Raw genomic sequence first — 23,676 nt, forward strand, 5'->3', positions numbered from 1 at the left:
CGGAGTGTGCTTAGATAGATAGATAGATAGATAGATAGATAGATAGATAGATAGATAGATAGATAGATAGATAGATAGATAGATAGATAGATAGATAGATAGATAGATAGATAGATAGATAGATAGATAGATAGATAGATAGATAGATAGATAGATAGATAGATAGATAGATAGATAGATAGATAGATAGATAGATAGATAGATAGATAGATAGATAGATAGATAGATAGATAGATAGATAGATAGATAGATAGATAGATAGATAGATAGATAGATAGATAGATAGATAGATAGATAGATAGATAGATAGATAGATAGATAGATAGATAGATAGATAGATAGATAGATAGATAGATAGATAGATAGATAGATAGATAGATAGATAGATAGATAGATAGATAGATAGATAGATAGATAGATAGATAGATAGATAGATAGATAGATAGATAGATAGATAGATAGATAGATAGATAGATAGATAGATAGATAGATAGATAGATAGATAGATAGATAGATAGATAGATAGATAGATAGATAGATAGATAGATAGATAGATAGATAGATAGATAGATAGATAGATAGATAGATAGATAGATAGATAGATAGATAGATAGATAGATAGATAGATAGATAGATAGATAGATAGATAGATAGATAGATAGATAGATAGATAGATAGATAGATAGATAGATAGATAGATAGATAGATAGATAGATAGATAGATAGATAGATAGATAGATAGATAGATAGATAGATAGATAGATAGATAGATAGATAGATAGATAGATAGATAGATAGATAGATAGATAGATAGATAGATAGATAGATAGATAGATAGATAGATAGATAGATAGATAGATAGATAGATAGATAGATAGATAGATAGATAGATAGATAGATAGATAGATAGATAGATAGATAGATAGATAGATAGATAGATAGATAGATAGATAGATAGATAGATAGATAGATAGATAGATAGATAGATAGATAGATAGATAGATAGATAGATAGATAGATAGATAGATAGATAGATAGATAGATAGATAGATAGATAGATAGATAGATAGATAGATAGATAGATAGATAGATAGATAGATAGATAGATAGATAGATAGATAGATAGATAGATAGATAGATAGATAGATAGATAGATAGATAGATAGATAGATAGATAGATAGATAGATAGATAGATAGATAGATAGATAGATAGATAGATAGATAGATAGATAGATAGATAGATAGATAGATAGATAGATAGATAGATAGATAGATAGATAGATAGATAGATAGATAGATAGATAGATAGATAGATAGATAGATAGATAGATAGATAGATAGATAGATAGATAGATAGATAGATAGATAGATAGATAGATAGATAGATAGATAGATAGATAGATAGATAGATAGATAGATAGATAGATAGATAGATAGATAGATAGATAGATAGATAGATAGATAGATAGATAGATAGATAGATAGATAGATAGATAGATAGATAGATAGATAGATAGATACTTGAGGCCGTACCCTTTGTAACGGGCGGGCACCACTAAAGTGAGCACCCAGACCAAAAAAACAAAAAATCACAAAAAAAACGAGATGAAAGCGCACAAGAAAGGAAAGAAAAAATAAAAAAAAATTCTCTGCCTCTCCCGTAACCGAGAGTAGAGTAAGCATGAAATGTTTACGGGCCTAATGTCATCTCGGTGGACACCCGAACCGCACCGTACAGGAAGGGAGGAACGCCACCACCCGTTCAGCGCGATGCCTTGCCATTTGAACGCAAGGTTTTTTGAGGAAAGGAAATGGCGCAGTAATTCTCTGCCATCTCGGTGGACACCCGAACCGCGCCGTAATGGAAGGGAGGAACGCCACCACCCGTTCGGCGCGATGCCTTGCCCTTTGAACGCAGCGCTTCTCCCCCGGATAACGTATGACAACGAAGTGTAACGTGGCATTTATGTGCTTTTTGCACGCGTTATTAGAAATCGGAAATTATAATTCCGTGCATTATCAAACCCACAGCTCCACTGATATCTTGATAAACATTGAGAAGGCACTGCCAGCAGTTATTTTTTGTCTCGTTTGGAGACCAACCGGCGCTTGCATGCCGGTCGCGTAGGAGGGCTTAGAGAGTCTCGTTAAATCTCGTTAAGTCTCGTACGGTGCCCGGATGTTCTCGTTTCAGAGCCCGGATGACTGGAATTCAGTGCCCGGATGAGTGGATTTCAGTGCCCGGATAACTGGAATTCAGTGCCCGGATGACTGGAATTCAGTGCCCGGATGAGTGGATTTCAGTGCCCGGATAACTGGAATTCAGTGCCCGGATAACTGGAATTCAGTGCCCGGATGAGTGGATCTCGGTCTCGGCGTGACGTCACCACACTGCCGACAACGGGAGCTAAAAGCATTTCATGCTTAAAAACGCAAAGTTCAAAGCAAGGAGTTCGCTCATCGACCGCGTTCACATCCGACTGCGGTTTCGCGCGGTTAGACAGTGCGCCACCAAAGAGTCAGTCGACGCTTGGTTCGCAGCACACCCTCGCTCTTGTGCTTGGAGTTGTCTCCCTCGTCGTCCACCGCAGGGTCGTCCACACGCACTTCGGCACACCATCCGAACGCATGCCCACATTTCGGTAGTAGAGGCCAGTTGCATACATCACCAGCCTTTGTTCCAATACACAGCGAGTTTGGCGAAAACAGCCAAACGAATGAGCGTAAAAATATAACGTGCCGATAAATGCGTTAGAATTTTTTCATTACGAACGCAAAAATAGCATAAAATACACTTCAATGAGTAAACTGAGACTGAGTACGCACCAAGAAAGGTCACGATCCCAGCCGGTGAAAACGAGTTGTAGTCCTAATTCGTACTGACGGGTCCACTTCGCCGAGTAGTAAAAGCAAGCAAACTGTCTTCCTTCAGCTCCATCAAGGAAAGAACGGTTGAACAATCTCGCCAGCAATAATAAGAGAATAATTAATTCTGTGTCGAGGTTCTTCAAACACAATGTTCCCACGGAACACGACTGAAATCGCACACGCCCTGCGCTCTACCACTGCCACCATGGCTGAACCTAGCCTCGTGCGGATGTGCGAAACTGTCACATATTTTGTATCGTCTCTTTTTTGTACTTAGTAGCAGGCTTGGTGTGGCATTAAAAATAAGTTAATTATTTTTAAATTGTAGCATATTACTTTTTCACAGCTGCAATCGCCATGCGCAGTTTGCGCTATTATTGATAAAATACGATACGAACTACAACGCGATGGCGGCTTAGACAATTCACCGCAGTTTCCCCGCCGCCGCCTGTCCGCAGCATAGAACAGGCATATGGGCAGCGCATGTAGCATGAAGGCAAGATGACCAATTATCATTAGGGTAACGGGCTGGATTCAGAGAGAATGCAAGCACAGCAGAGAGGATCAGGGCAGGTGGGCAGATGAGGTTCGGAAGTTTGCTGGGATAAGGGGGCCGCCGCTGGCACAGGGTTAACTGGAGAAATTTTTGGCCTGCACTGGACATGATTACAGTGTTGACATGATGATAAAAAGCGGGACTCAAGAAGTTTATTCTCAAGAAATATGAGGTCACACATTCAGCAACACAAATGCCTAAGCTTTCCTCAGCTCAACATTCCAATAGTTATCATTGCTAGCGCGATTAGCAGATTTAAGACATTTTTGAAAAAAAAAAATTAACTCCCAAAAATTGCACTGAACCAATTCTTGTATTTTAAATAGTTGGATAAGTTGGATAAAACATGCTTAATCAGAAAAAATGGTTATTATATAGTCCTGGCTGCTAAATAACAAAAAGTTCAAACACTGAAAAGTGTCCTCACTTTTCAGTGTGGTTGAGATAGCTTGCAGGCTGTAGCACAAGGTATAAATTGAATGTAAGAATAGTAATGAAATAACAATGCGAATACTGACCAAAGTGACTGGCATTTCAAACACTCTAGTACAGTTGAGTCAGAAACCTGATGCGTGTGCATTCAGATTTGTCTTTACTACTTCCCGTATTTTTCATCTTTCTAGGCAGGATAATGTTGCCGTGAAGCGAGCACGAAAAAACGCAAAAACAGGCAGCGCTGGTCATGCCTCCAATTTGTAGTCAATAGCGATTTCAAATTTTAAATGCAGTAAGGCAACACGAAATATCGAACGATTGAAAAATATGGAATTCTTAAATTATATATCTCGCATACATACCCAGGACGTGACAAGTAATATCTACGAGAAGTCTAGGTTAAGGCAGATATGATGTCGTGGGTACGTTTGCAGCTTTTCCACGAAAAAAGGATGGTAGATAAGACGTCTGAGAGATTTTGGTTTGGTACATAGACGTTCAGACTTAATCTGGACATCTATGGGAGGTTTGTGGTTTGCTGGGATAAGACGTCTGAGAGATTTTGCTTTGGTACATAGACGTTCAGACTTAATCTGGACATCTATGGGAGGTTTGTGGTTTGCTGGGTAGCTACACTGTCGTTAATGTAGCAACAAGATCTTGGTATCTCAACCAAGTTTGACACGTCTGAATCTACTAAAGATACAAAGGAATCGTGCGCCGAGATTCCAACACAAAGACGCTTGCTCTAAACGGTTCCACGTTAGCAAGCAGCACATCGTCTACGAGGATGTCTTCGCTGCACTCCTGCGAACGCTCTTATTTCTTGGTAGCATGGCATATTAACACTCATTGTTAACTAGATGAGAAGATAATCTTTGTCGAAATTACGAGAAAGTACAACCCTATCCGATAAACTCTAAACCTTCAGCCCAAAACAAAGTAGCCTTTCCTTTTTCGATTCCGCGCACAAAAAAGGGCATAAAAAAAACGCTTCTTCGAATGGCTTCGCGGGGGCGAAAGCTGACTCACCTCCACCGTGTTGAAGGGATTAGCCCTTCAGACGCGCCCGCTGGGGCCGCGCCCTAACTGATGGTACTGCGGTCATTTCGTGACAAAAGGCCACCGAAAAAAGCCATCTACGACTCCCTCTGTCGTCTCCGCGCCCCCTCGACACGCTCAGAATGCCTTGGTAGCCCATGCTAAGTCGGGAACCGGCCCTTGGCGACGAACAGCGATCAGCGCGAGAAGTTGCTCTTTGTTCTCGCCCCCAGCACTAAGCTCGGCTACCTTTCGCGATGAGACGACCGCTAGGGGACCGTGCGGGGCGGACGCGTTTCGCATGGGCTCCGCAACAAAGTGCCGAAATCCTGTGAAAGTCCTCCCCTGGATTCCCGAATTTTGTTTCGAGGACCTTTATAAAGCCTTCCGGATTCCATCGAGACGACAATCAAGTCTGTGAGTGTTTTCCGGACTCTTTTATGGACTTGTGAAGTTTCGAGGCGGCAGGAGACGCGCTAGGCTTAACGCAACTAGGAGCTCCCTAGGATTTCCATAGGAGCTACCTAGCTCCCTAGCCAGCGCGTGGTGTGTCCAAACGCAGCCGACCGAACCCCATGGCTTCGTCTACCCAAGCGACAGCTGGTCCCAGCGGACTCCAACCGCCTTCCGTTGACCACCTGAACGTCCAGAATTATCAGGGAATGGATGTAGACCCCACCAACAGCAATCTTCAAGTGACGGAAGGGGTGCGTTCGTGGACGCCCGACGACCCCAACTCCAACTGGCATCTCCATATGTGTAAACGCAACCAGAAGAAGCTTGCACGAGGGGAAACAGTCGTCATCGCAGGAACGGCTTATGTCCCCCCAGCTCATTTGTTGAAAACCTTTGTGAAACCAATTACCACTCCCCAGCCGGAACGCAATGTGGCACCGAGCAAACCGCCACCGAGGCGCAGACGCCTGCCACCGCTACCCAAGACCGACTTGAAGGTAATAATCCGACCAAAGAAAGGCCTAGAAGTCAAACAATATACGACCCTCCAGTTTTCCCGAGTCATCGTAGCTGCCTGCAACGACCGGGAAAAATGCGATCACACCAAATTCCTGGTGAGACTTCGCGTGGGCTCCAATATAATCATCGCAGTACTCCCTACGGCGACACGGCTGAGGCTCTCCGCTGCATAACCAAGCTGGTCCTAGGGGGCAAGGAATATCACGTCAATGCTTATGTGCAGAGCCGGAAGACGTCGTGCGGGGCGTGATTCACGGAGTTGACCCAGGAACACCGTCCGAAGAACTTTTGGCCAACCTCCGTATCCGAACCCAGGGAGCAGAAGTACTACAAGCCCGCATGCTGGGCCAGACCAAAACAGCGGTCATTACGTTTCGCGGCCCGATCATTCCCCGCTATGTCATATATTACGGGGGTGAGATGGCCTGCTATCCGTTCAGACCTACCCAACAAGTATGCCATGTGTGCCTGAGACTGGGGCACAGATCGGACGTCTGCCCGACCCCCAACATCAAAGTATGCCAGAATTGTGGCCAACACAACCCCGAGCAAGACCATCCCTGCACAGTAAAGTGTGTGCTATCTGCGGGGGAAAACACCCAACGGGATCCAAGGAGTGCAAACAGCGTCTGAAGACCAACACTACTCCTCCCACCTCCCCCCAAAACGCCAAAAAGCAAGGCAGGCTCAGCCGAATCGACAAGTCCAAGCGAGATTTCAGGTGGTTCTCATCGGAAGACGAGGAGGCCGAGTATACCGACCGCTCCAGCTCTCGATCCAGATCCAGAGGGCGATCTAGTTCCCGGTCCAAGTCAAGGCCAGGAGACCTTTCCCTCCCAAAACACAAGCAAGACAAGGCGAAGCAGGAGACCAAGACCAGCCAGGGCCAAGGACCTTCACCAGGGAAGAAAATTGACTCCCCCGACAAAAGGGTAAGCTGGTATCAGGTTGCCGTCTCCCCTGCTCAAAACAATACTAATACATGCCAGGATTGCAAACAGCTAGAAAATACTAACAAACAGCTCAGAGCAAAAATAGCGGAGCAAAACCAACGCATACAAAGGTTAGAGGAAAAGGTCAACCAACTTCTTAGCTCTCGCTCAGCAACACCTAGCCCAGTACAAGCATTACCAGCCCCAGCAAGCATGGAAACTGAAGACCTTAGCAATCTACGGCCTCAGACGCAGAACACAACTCCCCAAGCCTCTGTTCAATGCCCTCCCCCTGACACAAATGTTGAACAACCAACTCTCCAACAAATTATGGTCCAAATCCAGGCTCAGATGCAAGCTCTGCAACAACAAATGCAACAACAATCCCTCCAGATGCAACAGCAAATTTCCGCTGTGCAAGAAGAATTCAATTCTAAAATCCAAGTCGTCACGCAGGGAGTCAGGAAACGCGCAGGACTGACTGACAACCCCCGGGCCAAAGTCAACAGAAGACACACAAGCGTGACTGACGTCAGCGATTGTGAATCCGTTGCTAGCAGTCAAGATGGCCCCCTCCCCTAAACAAGCACAAAACCACTTAGAAATCTGGCAATGGAATTGTAGAACTTTCAAAAATAAGGACAGTTCCTTGCTTATGTTCATTCAAAAGTCTCCTATACCCCCGGATATAATCTGTCTCCAGGAAACCCGCGTGGCTCCTTACCTTCGTGGATATTATACAATGGCACCTACGGACTCGCCGAGAGTAGCTACTCTTGTGGCCAAATCAGTTACGACAGTCCCACATCAACTCCCCTTCATAGATATTAACCATGTTCTAACTGAAGTTCTGCCGCAAAAGAGGGGAAAGCAGAGCATCTTTATCCTAAATATCTACAGCCCTCCAAGCCGCAAGAAGGAAGATTTTCTGCCTATACTAACAGAATGCACCAGAATAGCCCAGGACAACCCCTTGGTGGTTCTGGGAGACATGAATGCAAGACACAGCTCCTGGGGCTACATAAGCGACTCTCAAAAAGGTGCTAATCTACTTGAAGCCGTGGAAATGCTAGGTTTAGAACTCGTCACTGATATTACCTCTCCTACCATAACAGGAAACAGTATTAGCCGAGATACCTGCCCAGACCTCACCTTCATTAAAATCATTAATCACGCAACCTGGACTAACCTAGGGGAATCCTTGGGCAGCGACCACAACATCAGAAGTCTCTCTATACCAACTGCCAGAATCAGAAGAGCTCTGGGAAATGTACACATCACGGACTGGACAAAATTCAGACTGCCCGCCGCCAGAAGGAGGCATTAAAAATATTCAAGAGTGGACTCAACTAATCAAAGATGCCCACTCAAGCAACACTCGAACCATCCAACGGACCGTAGAAGCACCGGACGTAGATCGCCACCTATTGCATCTATGGGAGGCTCGAAAAGGCCTCACTAAACGCTGGAAAAAGCAGCGTCTCAATAGAAAACTAAAACTACGAATTGCTAAGATTACACAGCAAGCGCAAGCATATGCTATACAACTGTGTAGACAAAACTGGTCTGAGTTTTGTGCTTCCCTGAAAGGCACTCTAAGCACAGCCCAGACATGGACCATCTTAAGATGCATGCTCGACCCGAATAAGGCCAAATCAGTTACCAGCCGAACTCTCCAAACAGTTGCCCATAAGTTTCAAGGCACAGACCAAGACCTCATAACAGCCATGCATTGCAAGTACATAAGAGACCACACCCCTCCATGCACCCTGACCTATGAAGGACAACAAAATCCAAGCTTAGACGCCTCCATAACGGTATCTGAAGTTTATGCTGCAGCAAGAATAGCTCAGCGGAACACAGCACCGGGCGGAGACAAGGTTACCAACGCTATAATTCGAAATCTCAGCAACGACCATCTGAAAGACCTAACAGAATACATTAACAAAGAGTTATGGGAGAAAGGCCAGGTTCCAGCTGAGTGGCGCCATGCGGACATCATTATGATTCCAAAGGCCGGGAAACCCCCGGCAGTAGAGTCCCTCCGTCCAACCTCCCTAACCTCCTGTCTGGGCAAACTGTATGAAAGAATCATACACACCAGACTCCAGAACTATATAGAGGTGAAGTCCGTTCTCATCCCTTCCCCATGCCTAACAAGGGTACTCCTCAAGGGGCTATAATATCCCCCCTCCTCTTCAATATTGCCATGCTAAAGCTAGCAAGAAAGTTTCAAACGCAGCCCGACATAGGCTACACGGTCTATGCCGATGATATAACTCTATGGGCCACACACGGCTCCTTAGCCCAAAAAGAAGAAGCCCTACAAGAAGCCATACACAGGGTTGAAGAATTTGCTGCGGAAAGTGGTCTGGAGTGTGCCCCGGAGAAGTCTGAGGTCATTAGACTCCACAAACTCCCTTACACATCCCCAGAAGAAGTTGAGCTTTTCCTGGGTGGACGCAAGATTAATGAAGTGGACAAGATCCGGATACTGGGGCTCTGGCTTCAAAGTAACCCGACCATATGATCAGAACCATCAAAACAACAGTTAATCAAATGTCAAGAATGATCCGCCGCATTACCTGGCACCGCAAGGGTATGAGAGAAGAGGACACCCTTAGACTCGTCCAGGCCCTAGTTCTGAGCAAGATAACATACGGCCTCCCTTACCAAAAACTGGGCACTGTGGAAACCAGAGCTATCGATACAATCATAAGAGGGGTTTACAAAACTGCCCTCAATCTTCCAATAGCCACTTCTACAGAACGACTTCTAGAGCTTGGTCTGCACAACACTTTTACCGAGCTCCAAGAAGCCCTCTTGGAAAGCCAAAAAGAACGCCTTCTAAAAACCAATGCGGGAAGGACGATCCTGACTAAATTAGGGACATGGCCGGGGCTGGAGACAAGAGGCAGTAAAACCTCTCTTCCACTCCAAACCCGAGAAAAGATCACCGTTAGTCCAATCCCACGTCACATGCATCATGCTCATCAGCAAGGCAGACGACAAGCGCGAGCAAAGGCACTTCAGAAACACCTAGAAAGCGACCGTAAAGCCGTTTACGTAGACATTGGGGCCTACCCCACGCCGGGAAAGTTCTCAGTCGCTGCGATTAACCACCAACTAAAACCGGCTCTCCAAGCTTCTATATATGCAGAAAACCCCTCCTCTGCAGAGGCTCTGGCAATAGCTATCGCCATCAAACATAAAGACCAAAGAGGAGAGTCCTCCCACGTTATAACAGACTCCCAACAAGCCTGCCGAGACTTTCTTAATGGCAGGCTTCCCTCAAGAGCAACACAGCTACTTGGCAATCTCAGCCTAACACACAGACTAACATGGACACCTGGTCACGAAGGACGATCTAGCCCGAGATTTAACCCACCGGGTGGATCCTCATCCCTACCCCACGCCCATGCCTAGCACCTATGGTGACAGATTAGAACATATTCGGCTCGAGCGCAGAAAATACCCACCCCCTCACATAAAACTAGACTCCTCCGCAGCCATAGACTGGAGGAAAATTCAGACCAACACTTTCCCTAACTTGTTCATCCTACACAAGATTAGCCCCACTCAATATCAGAATACATGCCCTTGGTGTGGAGCTTGCCCTACGCTCTACCACATATCGTGGGAATGTACAACGAAACCAAAACACTTAACTGTATCCAACCCGACATATGAGCAGTGGGAGGTGGCCCTGACCAGCGAGACCCTGGATCAGCAACTTAAGTTGGTTCAGCAAGTCCGTCAGTCAGCTAAAGCCAGTGGCGACTTGGACTAGGGGTGCCACCCAAGTTGCTCGAGCAACCTTCCTCTTTTTAAATAAAAGTTTTCTCTCTCTCTCTCTACCTTTTCGCCCTGCGCGCTTCCCGCAATACAGTGCCGAAAGTGAAGGACGCATCTTTTTTCTCAATGGCGCGCGCTGAACATGCCATGCCTGCGTCGTCTCTTCTGTTTGATCCCCGCGCTCGCATGCTCTGAGGGTCGCGCAACTTAGCGTCTTCCGGTCTCTCGGGCCGCTTTGCCCTTTTCCTTACCGCCTTCTTGTCAAGTCGGTGTGGTCTTCCCGTAGGCCGATGCCCTTTGAAAAACCTCGCTCCTGTTCTGCTTTGAACATGCGGTCTCTCCTTCCTGTTACGGCGGTCAGGTTTAGAACAATCCACGCGTGTCGCCTGACCATTAACTTTAGCCGCAAACTTACGAGCTCTAATGCGGGAAGGCTTTTCTTTTCCTTCTGCCGCATTTCCACCTGTGATAACATTATCACCTGTCCGCGCGTCTGAATTTAGGGCCTGATATATTTCAACCGTTTCGTTTTTGTCCTTGCCCTTTTCTTTTTTCTCTTAGAACTTTGCGCGTGCATCGCCTGAACACAGACTGTTTCCTCCAGCCCTTGACATGCATCGCGTGAGCCTTCATTAGGCACCAAATTGACCTCTTTGCCTTCGCAACGGATGGTCATCTCCCAGAGCTTACAGGCGGACCTTCAGCTGCGCCCCGGAAATGAGCAGTTCGCTCCCCTGAAGGTAGTCCTCCGCAGCTGGCTTATCGCTCTCAGTGCTTTCCTCTGAAACGCACTGCTCATCTATAATCGGAATCTCGTCCTTTGTCTCAGCATGGCGTTCAGTACTGCGTTCTAACCCAACAGCAGCTTCACACTCTTCATTCGCCAGCTTCGCCGAGGTAGCCACAACCCTGGCTTAGTCATTGGCACCGCAGTGACGCCTCAAATATCGGAGTTGCCACGATTCACAATTCTTAAAGGGCTCCCCTTTGTTTCCCTTTTGAAACCTCTACCTTTGCATGGGGAAGTTATCCCTTTCACATCCGTGCCGGTTAGTCGCCTGTGCAGGCCCCTTTCTAGCGTCCTCGCGCTTAACCGAAATCGGCCACGGTTCCTACTCTCACTGCACGGCCTCTCTTGTGAGCTCTCTCTCTTCTAAACCGCGGGTGCCGGTTAGACTCCTTTTCTCGGCCCTTAATCGCAGGTTTGCGACTATCTGACTGGGCAACAGTCTGGCTAGGTAGCCTCGGAGGTCTCTTGGCTCGGCTTTGTCCGACGCCATCCGTGCCCTCTCCACACGTTATCTGAACGAGCTCTAGCGGAGTTACTCCTAGCTAACTCTGAGACTGTCTCTGTAGCCTCTCTACTTTGGCCGCGCTCTGTCTTGTACCATCCATACCGATTGTGCGCCATTTCACAATCCTCTCTTACGGCGTCACGTCTCTCCAGCTCGGCGATGGACTGGAACGTTAAGGGCTCTGTCTGAACGGAGATAGCGTCACTCATTGCTACTTCGTTCCCACTAAGCCCGTAGAGCTTTGCGAGCCGCCTTTTCTCAGCCTCGAGTTTAAGGTCTTTTAGCTCCGCTGCTAGTTTCTCCATAGCCTCTTCCCGAGCTTTTTTCTCTCCTGTAGCTGTGCCTCTACCCAGACCACACCAAACATCCGTAGGACGTCCCAAAAATGTACGCACGTCCCACATCCCTAAGAGGATGTTCCTGGGACATCCGTATGAAGTCCGCACTGGAATTATCCCGGAAACAGTCGCGGCTCGAACGTTATACGGACATGACGTCCGTATAAAAGCTGCGGTGGGATCATCCCGAAAACAGTCGCAGATCGGATGTTATAAGGAAGTGTTTATATTCAGAGGGTCTGAATCGTGCAGATGGCCATACAATTCTCATGAGCGCTCGAGTGGCACGCTCCACTGTCCTTTTCCGACGTCTTTGGCTAGCGGGCTTGATGCAGCTGTTTGGAACAAGTAAACAATAATCCATGCGATGTAAAAGCGCAAGGTGTCACAAAGTAATACACAACCAAGGACTTATTTTTTGATAGAGCAAAAAAAAAACGGTTAAAAGCAGGACGAAAATAAGCAATTCCAAAAGGGCCATTAGCTGAATACAGAAACTCTAAACTTTGTTCTTTGAAATTAGGGTAGGGCGACCTAATTACTGAACCTGGCTCAAATAGTCTAATTCCCGTTTTGTTATAGCTTTCCAGGGTGTGCTTACACAATCTTCTCCTCCAAGCTCACAACTTAACCACCTTGACGGCAACTGTATTCCCGCCTTCCGACCACAACAGCCACTGACGACGACAGTGACGCCACAGCAAAAACTGGCTACCTGATCGTCTTCTTAGAGCAGTGATTATAAAAATTAATAACACACATACTTTTTTGCAGTTATTTTTTGTTTTATTTAGGATCACAGTTTTATTTTTGTAAAAAAGGCTCTTTGCTCATTAGCTAAATGGCACCACCATCGTCATCGCACTACTGAAACCATAAAGTTTCTTACTATTACCTAGAGGGAAAGCTGGCGGCGCTGCACTTCAGCCACCATGGGCGCTCAAAGCATCATGGGGCGGTGAGCTACTTGTTGCGGCACAGTCGTAATTTTTCGGAAACACGGAGTGGTACTACTAAGATGTTTCATTCCGAAAACGCTGTTCGTGTGTGCGCAGACGACTTTCGCGCGAACGCAGTGTGCAAAACTCATAGTAGTGAAAACGCAACGACACACAACGCCAATAAAACGTTTCACTTTTTTGAAATGCCATTAAAAACCTCTTATAGTGTTTAAGCAACAACATTTTTTTTAAACATATTTACTTTTAGAAGTGCGCCTGTTAATTACGAAATATTAATTTTTATTGTGTTCTTTACTTGGCCAATAGGAGAGCGAGTCGTCTTTTATTTTGGGCAAACTTTGCACTTAAATGCTTTTCTGCTCGTTTATTGCAATCATTAGACCAGATATTGAATGTTAGGACGTTTGTTTTTTCTCTTAGAACTGTGCGCGTGCATCGCCTGAACACAGACTGTTTCCTCCAGCCCTTGACATGCATCGCGTGAGCCTTCATTAGGCACCAAATTGACCTATTTGCCTTCGCAACGGATGGTCATCTCCCAGAGCTTACAGGCGGACCTTCAGCTGCGCCCCGGAAATGAGCAGTTCGCTCCCCTGAAGGTAGTCCTCCGCAGCTGGCTTATCGCTCTCAGTGCTTTCCTCTGAAACGCACTGCTCATCTATAATCGGTCTCTCGTCCTTTGTCTCAGCATGGCGTTCAATACTGCGTTCTAACCCAACAGCAGCTTCACACTCTTCATTCGCCAGCTTCGCCGAGGTAGCCACAACCCTGGCTTAGTCATTGGCACCGCAGTGACGCCTCAAATATCGGAGTTGCCACGATTCACAATTCTTAAAGGGCTCCCCTTTGTTTCCCTTTTGAAACCTCTACCTTTGCATGGGGAAGTTATCCCTTTCACATCCGTGCCGGTTAGTCGCCTGTGCAGGCCCCTTCCTAGCGTCCTCGCGCTTAACCAAATCGGCCACGGTTCCTACTCTCACTGCACGGCCTCTCTTCGGAGCTCTCTCTCTTCTAAACCGCGGGTGCCGGTTAGACTCCGTTTCTCGGCCCTTAATCGCAGGTTTGCGACTATCTGACTGGGCAACGGTCTGGCTAGCTAGCCTCGGAGGTCTCTTGGCTCGGCTTTGTCCGACGCCATCCGTGCCCTCTCCACACGTTTTCTGAACGAGCTCTAGCGGAGTTACTCCTAGCTAACTCTGAGACTGTCTCTGTAGCCTCTCTACTTTGGCCGCGCTCTGTATTGTACCATCCATACCGATTGTGCGCCATTTCACAATCCTCTCTTACGGCGTCACGTCTCTCCAGCTCGGCGATGGACTGGAACGTTAAGGGCTCTGTCTGAACGGAGATAGCGTCACTCATTGCTACTTCGTTCCCACTAAGCCCGTAGAGCTTTGCGAGCCGCCTTTTCTCAGCCTCGAGTTTAAGGTCTTTTAGCTCCGCTGCTAGTTTCTCCATAGCCTCTTCCCGAGCTTTTTTCTCTCCTGTAGCTGTGCCTCTACCCAGACCACACCAAACATCCGTAGGACGTCCCAAAAATGTACGCACGTCCCACATCCCTAACAGGATGTTCCTGGGACATCCGTATGATGTCCGCACTGGAATTATCCCGGAAACAGTCGCGGCTCAAACGTTATACGGACATGACGTCCGTATAAAAGCCGCGGTGGGATCATCCCGAAAACAGTCGCAGATCGGATGTTATAAGGAAGTGTTTATATTCAGAGGGTCTGAATCGTGCAGATGGCCATACAATTCTCATGAGCTCTCGAGTGGCACGCTCCACTGTCCTTTTCCGACGTCTTTGGCTAGCGGGCTTGATGCAGCTGTTTGGAACAAGTAAACAATAATCCATGCGATGTAAAAGCGCAAGGTGTCACAAAGTAATACACAACCAAGGACTTATTTTTTGATAGAGCAAAAAAAACGGTTAAAAGCAGGACGAAAATAAGCAATTCCAAAAGGGCCATTAGCTGAATACAGAAACTCTAAACTTTGTACTTTGAAATTAGGGTAGGGCGACCTAATTACTGAACCTGGCTCAAATAGTCTAATTCCCGTTTTGTTATAGCTGTCCAGGGTGTGCCTACACAATCTTCTCCTCCAAGCTCACAACATAATTAACCACCTTGACGGCAACTGTATTCCCGCCTTCCGACCACAACAGCTAGTGACGACGACAGTGACGCCACAGCAAAAACTGGCTACCTGTTCGTGTTCTTAGAGCAGTGATTATAAAAATTAATAACACACATACTTTTTTGCAGTTATTTTTTGTTTTATTTAGGATCACAGTTTTATTTTTGTAAAAAAGGCTCTTTGCTCATTAGCTAAATGGCACCACCATCGTCATCGCACTACTGAAACCATAAAGTTTCTTTCTATTACCTAGAGGGAAAGCTGGCGGCGCTGCACTTCAGCCACCATGGACGCTCAAAGCATCATGGGGCGGTGAGCTACTTGTTGCGGCACAGTCGTAATTTTTCGGAAACATGGAGTGGTACTACTAAGATGTTTCATTCCGAAAACGCTGTTCGTGTGTGCGCAGACGACTTTCGCTCGAACGCAGTGTGCAAAACTCATAGTAGTGAAAACGCAACGACTCACAACGCCAATAAAAGGTTTCACTTTTTTTGAAATGCCATTAAAAGCCTCTTATAGTGTTTAAGCAACAACATTTTTTTTTGAAAACATATTTACTCTTAAAAGTGCGCCTGTTAATTACGAAATATTAGTTTTTATAGTGTTCTTTACTTGGCCAACAGGAGAGCGAGTCGTCTTTTATTTTGGGCAAACTTTGCACTTAAATGCTTTTCTGCTCGTTTATTGCAATCATTAGACCAGATATTGAATGTTAGGACGTTTGTAGTTATCAAACAGCTTTATTTTTCTTTTATTTTTTGGCCAAAAGTTGCAGTTCCGCAACAAGTAGCTCACCGCCCCATGATGCTTTGAGCGCCCATGGTAGCTGAAAAGCTTTCGAGGGGTCGCCATGCAAACTCCCATAGACGGGCTGCCAGCTTTCCCTCTAGGTAATAGTAAGAAACTCTATGACTGAAACCATGGAGCAACCATGGAGGAAGACATATGAGCTCTATGGAGGAGAGAATGCAAGTTATATTGGCTTAGCTTGGTGGTTTGAGGCGTGTATTAGCCAGTTTTCCGTTTTTCGGACCAAAATTTCAGGTAAATATTGACCTTCCTACTGCATGCTGGCTGCGTAACGAGTGTAGTTTTTTTACGTATTCAGCAAGGTTCCAGCGGCGGGAAACACGGATGGCACATGCGGCAAGTAAAAGTAAGTGGCAGTAGGTAGTCCTTGCCTGGTGTGTGAGCCATGTAGCGTGACTTCTAGCTTTTGAAGTAATTTTAGCGGCAGTATTAAAGTTCAGTGTCACTGATGCTGGCTCAACATGAACAGAAGCTTGCTGGGGGCCAGTATATTAATCTGGTAACAGCATAATGGCTACGGTGCCGAGGAGTACTGCTTACAGGCGTGCACGCCGAGAGGCACGTCGTGATATTGAGCTAATAGCGTCGGCTGCTGGCGATGGTGTTGCATACGACCCTTCTTAATCTGATCCGTGTGCTGCTACAAAGCCGCAAGAGCAACTAGATCCTAGCTCGTCGCATGTTCCGTGCCTTCAACATTCGACTGAATATGCGCCTAAAGTTCCTGTTTTAATTTCGATTTGGTTTATTGGTTTGTTCGGGTTGAACGTCCCAAAGCAACTCAGGCTCTGAGGGGTTCCGTAGTGAAGGGCTCTGGAAATTTCGACCACCTGGGGTTCTTTAACGTGCACTGACATCGCGCAGTACACGGGCCTCTAGAATTTCACCGCCAACGGAATTCGGCCGCCGCGACGTGGATCGAACCCGCATCTTTCGGGACAGCAGCCGAGCACCGTACCCACTGAGCCGGGGCGGGGCTGTTTTAATTTTGTATTCTGTTTATAACTGTTGCATGCGCACAGATTTCATTTTATTGGTTTGTAACCTAGATATATATAGTACTGAAGAGAACTATTGCAATTTCATTTGAACTATATGTGTTGTTTGGGCCTTTTGCATCCAAAAAATGAGGTCATGCATGTTTTTACACATGAATTTTTTTGCTGGCGAGGGCCAAATCTGCCCCTGTGTCATATGGAGGGCTCATAATGGAGGGCATATGCATGTTTAATTGTACCACCTAGGGATACCTCACAACAGCATGCCAGGTGCCTTCAATATGATAAAAACTGACTATAGCAATAGAGTTCCCCACTGTTAACTTGAGAAATCCTGATTTTATTTTCTTGGTCTGATTTCAAACCTAATTCTGTTTTGATCTAGAGAAATCACATAACTGTGCAAGATGGAGACACTGCAAGAAAAAGACATCTCGCATTCTGCGAAGTATTCTAACATCTGAACTGGCTTCTAGCTACAGCTGGTATGGTGCCAAGGGAAGAACAGGCTCTGTGAGCTGAATATATGCGAAATCATGTGCAGTATTATTTGGAGGAAGCTATTTCAAATCTTAAAGGAACACAGGTATAAAATTTTAAACTCAAATAAGTGATCCGATTTGTGTCCTGGGCACAAAGGGTTTTACTATTCCAAATGCTCTGATTTCACTGTTTCCACATGCCAAAAATCATTGACAGAGGAGCTGTTGGCCAATGCTGACATCGATCATCTATATATGGACTGGTTGGCAGAGTCACTAGCAAAACATGGGGTAAGTCCTAACCATGCCATCACATATGATGCCATAATGGACTCCAGCACTGGCATTGACCTGACAGAGGCCAAAAGTACTCATATAAAACAGTTTAACTGTTCACACTGTGCACTAGATATTTAAGCTCATTTCTATGATTAATAGGCTTTTACATCTCGTTAAAAGCAGAAAAATGAACACCCCAAAACACTATGTCTGTATCCCTTTAAGACTTCGAATATAAATCAGATCAAAGAATCAATATCTACATTAAGTGTTTATAATTGAATTTGTAGGTCTTGCATCAAGACCAGTGATATTTGCTTTAAAAAAAATGCCAAATTTTCATTGTTTATTCTCAATTTGCACATTCACGCACTTCACAACTAGCCACATGGATTTTTGTTGTCATCTGGTCCATTGGCTCATTGCTGCAGTGCCATGAATGTTACCACAGGTTAGAACAAGCTAGAATTACAGCTTTCATAGTGTGCATTTGGGATTGTGTTCATACTGCCTGCACAGAAGGCGTGGTCCAGCAATGGAATTGGTAATAAGATGTGTAGAAATATGCCAGGGTTGCCAGATGGCTCCGACCTCAGGTAGCCAAATTGGCCTCCGTAGTAGCCCAAACGTAGCCAAAAGCAAAATTTTTGCGTAGCCCAAAAGTAGCCAAAAATATTTGTTTTTTGACGACATTTCTTAAGCATATTGAATTAATTTTCGGCAAGAATATTTACATATTAGATTTATTTCACGCAGATGATGTCTGAGGGGGTGCGCACAGCGTGTTCTTTGCGTTGTTACGTTTCCCATCCGTAATGCGCGCTAACCAGTGCGGCTAACAGGTGCGGCTAACCAGGTCCTAAAGACGGAGCCGCAGTTCCAATTTGCAGGCGCGGCAGTAGGCCCTATCACCTGAGGCGGGTGACGCCAGCCAGTCTGCATGCGGAAAAGAAAGGCGGCGCTAAAAAACGCAATTGCAGCTCTAGTTTAGGGATATTTCACCTTTTAAATGTTCGCGCGCAGATTAGACACATCGACAGTGGAAATACCTTACTGTATACTTACGCAGCCTCACATTTCAATTTTATGATTTAAGAGAAAGGTTCTCACTGAGAGCGTCGCCTCAAAGCATCGAGCATGCGCCTTCTTGAAGCTACATTCTACGATATGCATGAGCTCAGAATAAATCAAGGATATATGCCATTAGATGATAATCTATGTCGATTTTATCTTCAGTCTAACAGTACGTTCACAATAATTAGAAAAACAATTACCCTTGAATTCCGGCTCCTTTTTTCATTTCTTTTTGTAGTTCCGGATGTACCTACATCACCCACTTGCCCATTCTGAAAGTTCTCGTAGCGACGGATCTAATGCCATGTCATGCCACTAACTTCCGCCGCCTTCGATAGTTACAGTGGGATCCGCGCAGCGCCGAAGGATGGCTCCGCATGAGTGCACGCAGATGACGCAACGGACACGGCGCTCTCGCGTCGCTTGCAATGAATCTCGAGGGCTGCACGTGTGCCTCTTGAGGCTGCAGAAAAAGCGTAGGCTCTTGCGAGTGGCACGCTTGCTGTGTCCACCACGAGAATAGGAAGAAACAGAAAAGGACCTTATTAATGCACGTAAGCATTACTTGCCTCATGCGTGTCTTGAGCAGAATGTGTCCACAGAACCAGAATAAACAATACAAGAAAAGAACATGCCTGCCGGTGGGTTTCCAACCAGCCACCTACCGCAGCCGAAGCGGACGCCCAAACCACTAGGCCACGTCTATGGTTAACGGTTAACACGTGAGGATCACGAAACCAGGCAACAGAAGCGAAATAGTAGCATTTAATGCTTACGCATTCGCACCACGTAGGGAGACTTAAGTTCTCTTAATGTTTTCTCTCTATTCTGGTACCATGGTTGTCATGGTCACCCGAGGTGCACCGTCAATGGGAGAACGCTCACATGTGCAGACGGCAACAGTCTATATTCGGTGGCGCGCGCGCGCGGGGGGGTGGCGTTAGTTCGCGGATTAAGTGGAATCCATAGGCCGTGAAGTGTTTCCGGGGGGCAACTTTCACGTAGTGTCCACTCTTTAGAAATCGAAAGGCCATGATCCTTGACCGCCTGAAGTACAAGTTTTTTCGAACACAGCGTTTACAAATTGTCATTTTGTAGTAGAGGCTTTCAATTTCTTTAACCTTCTATGGACCGTTTTCGGCGCGAGGAGAAAAATAGCCTCGAACCGGCGCGCGCGCGCCGCCGCTTCTCCTCCTCCTCTCCTCCTGGTATGCGCGGGCGGCGAGCTACGCGTTGAGTGACGTCGTGTCCTGCTGTCTTTTGCACGAGAAAACAGCTTTTACGTGCTTTGACGCTCACTGTGAACATGAATCGTGAGCCGAGGTCATCAGGATACCACTGCGCTGTTGTTGGCTGCACCAACAACTACCGCAAGCGGAAAAAACTAGTCGCAGAGCCATGTGCACAGCATGAACAGCCGGAGCGTCAGTGCGGCTGCGACCATCTGCATCGCTTTCCGTCAGATGAAGACGAGCGATGTCTTTGGCTGCCTAGCGTTAACAGAGAAGACTTTGTGCCTCCTTGATGTCACGTGCTTTCTTCTCCAGCAAATAAAAAATGTTATGTGGCATCCGAACGTGTGGCCACTTCAGTCAGCGACAACACTTGGATGCCTGTACAGCTTGTGACCTGCAGACAAGTATGTAGGTCACAAAATCAGAGCAATAAAAGTAGATAGCTCAGATAAGCAGGAAAAAGACCTTTAGAAGAATGGCCTGAGGGGCGAGTTGGTGCATGATGAAATGAACGGCGGCGCAACAAGAAGAACACAACAAGAGAGGGGACACCACATGCGCGCATGCGCATGTGGTGTCCCCTCTCTTGTTGTGTTGTTCTTGTTGCGCCGCCGTTCATTTCTTCAAAAAAGACCTCTCCGAAGTTATTGGTGCATGCTAAATATGACAGCAAATGATATGCGATATTACAGCACTGCCGAGTAAGCAATATTGTAGCAGAGAAAACAGAGAAAGTTAGATGAGAGGTTGCATTGGTATTTGCCACGCGGCAGTAGAAATTCGCCACGCCACCCGCAGCTCGATTGTGCTTTGATGAGCAAGCGCGTTTAAGGTCGTCGTTAAGCACGCTACGTGTCTTCACACAAGTTTTGCAGACTTTGGTATCTTGACAACTGGTGCAGTCAGCACGCTCTTTTGCTTCTGCCAAGGCCCGGTTGTTCGAGGTAACAACACTGCTGCTACAATATTTTCTTTTTTTTATTCGAGCTGTTTGCCATCAGGCATAATGAAAAAGGAGAGAAAGTTATAAAAAGGAGTGCAAACAAACCTCGCTTAAAAAGCGGCACAAGTTCGTGATATAGCGATTATCTAGAGTCCACTTGGTATAGTCGTCTGCAACGTCCCATCGCAGGCCAACCTTTCTTAATAAACGTCGTCTCACGGAAGCTGTAGCCGGGCAAGTCCACAGCAAGTGTTTTTCATCACACAGGTCGGGCGCAGCACCACAATGGGGACACTTGTCTGTCACTTCGTAACGTTTGTCACGCCACCGATGACGCACACAAGGAGTCAGAGCCGCTCCTGCCCGAATCCGGCGCACAGATACCTCCTCCTCCCGAGTGAGACTCCGGGGGAGAGGGTACGAACACGGAGGAATTAGAGCGCGTGTTCGCTGACGCAAAGACTGTTTCTCGGAAACATGGGACAGGAACGGATCTGAGGGAAGAGGGGAAGGTGGCGGGATATCGGATGTGTCAAGGTGTGTCATTGCATCCACATGAATATTATGCGGATCCTGGGCATGCCCGCGAATCCAGTGTATACGCACAGGACAGGGGTATTTTGTGCAAAGTTGGTGAATGGATTGTGTAACTTGGAATGTGCGCCGGACAGCCTTAAGCTGTTTAAGGGCGGCAAGGGAGTCGGTGTAAATGTGTACAATATTGAAAGTAGGTACGAGTGGAAGAGATGCAATGGCATTGTGTATCGCCTGAAGCTCCAAGGCCAGGGGGAGCAAGTATCCGAGCTATATGTAGCGCGGGAGTTGAGATGAGGATGTGAGGGACTGTAAACTGCAGTAACTCCCTGCACTGCTGTGTGTGATGCATCGGTGTATATTATGCGCCCTGAAGGAAGATGGGCGGCTGATATCGGCGTCGAAGCAGAGGGGCGATTGTCTGTGAGCTGACAGTATGACCATGGGGGAAGAGTCTGTAAACGATGAAGCTGAAGCGACATCTTGCGTGCTCTGTTTGCCTCACGCTGGTCGATAAGTTCACTCAATGTATTAAGTTGAGCGTACTCTTGGAGAATGGGTATGGGTGTGATACGCGGAAGATAAGTTATGGCGCGCATAGCCTCCCGATTGATTGATTCAAGGGAGTCCCACTGTCGTCGGGTGAGGCGATGAAATTGCGCAGGAGAGGAAGAAGAAGAAGCCCGAGCTGAGACGTGTTTGTTCTGAGCTCCGTGTTTCATTCTCGTTTCTCTTGTGCACGGACATCTTCTAGAGGCTACGACCTGCCGTCTGTACCACCGGAGGTCAAGGACACCCCTCTGGACAGATTTCCGGCAAGGTGGGCGACATCTCAAGTACGAAAACATAACCGACAACCCCAGGCGCAAGCTAGGCTTAGCTCGGCGCTGCGGAGCGAGGCCGCGCTGCGCGCCTGTGGCATGGATTCGGCGTCATTGGTGGTGGCCACGAGGCCGCCTGCTGCCTCCACGTCAGTGCATGACTCGGCGGCTACAGACTTGCCCGCTGGAGCGTCTTCCGATTCTGCGGATTGCGACATGGACTGCACCACCGCCCCCGTGTCTCTCGCATTGCCACAAGGAACTGTTCCCGTGGCTGCAGTTTCGTCTCCCCTTCCAAGGTCAACTGTACCGGTTGAGCCCGTGACACCTCGTCAGCTACCGCAAGGAACTGCGCCTGTAGAACCAGTTGCGTCTTCCTTACCAAGGCCACCCGTACAGATTGAACCGACTGAGCCCCTGCCACCTCAACTGACACCACCGGTGAGTAGCGCCTCAGGTGCGCTTCTACCGACCCCAAAACTGTTCCGCGTCACCATCAAGCCTACATTGCGGTTTGACATTACTGCCATCCCTCCCCGTTATGTTCAGGCCACTATTGATCACGTTCTCGGCTCGTCTAACTATTGTGGATTTGTTGTGCATCGTTCTTCCAACACTATCACAGTGAACTTACCAACCTTAGCGGCCGCTGAGAAAATGTGCAGTGTGACGCAGGTCCCCCTGGACTCAAGCAAACATGTCCCCGTACAAGTCTATTATGCATCCGGGCCTGACACCCTCCGATGCATCGTCTACCACCTCGACAGCACTAGCCCTCCCCAGGAAGTGAGAACAAATATCCGTTGTTCTACACACACAGTACTCCATGCCCGGCCTATGGGGCGCCGGAGCACGTACCTCCTCACCCTTCAAGGCCCGTCCAATCTACCAGACTTCATGACCTATTACGGCGCCATTGTCAAGCCGCAGCCCTTCCGTCCACGCCGTATCTTTTGCTACCACTGTCATAAAGAAGGGCATATGCAGACTACCTGCCCCAATCCTGCAGCAGTGGCCGATATGGACCAGACAGCAGGCCTTTGTGCCCTGTGCAAATTACCAGGCCACGACATTCGTTCTCCTAATTGTCCAAAGAAGAAGGCAAAGAAGTCGAACAAGCCGTCCGAGAGCACTGGCATCAGCACAAGCAATCGCTTCGC

The sequence above is a fragment of the Amblyomma mixtum genome, chromosome 8 (assembly GCF_055824585.1).
Source record: "Amblyomma mixtum isolate Tamu chromosome 8, ASM5582458v1, whole genome shotgun sequence".
NCBI lineage: Eukaryota > Metazoa > Arthropoda > Arachnida > Ixodida > Ixodidae > Amblyomma > Amblyomma mixtum.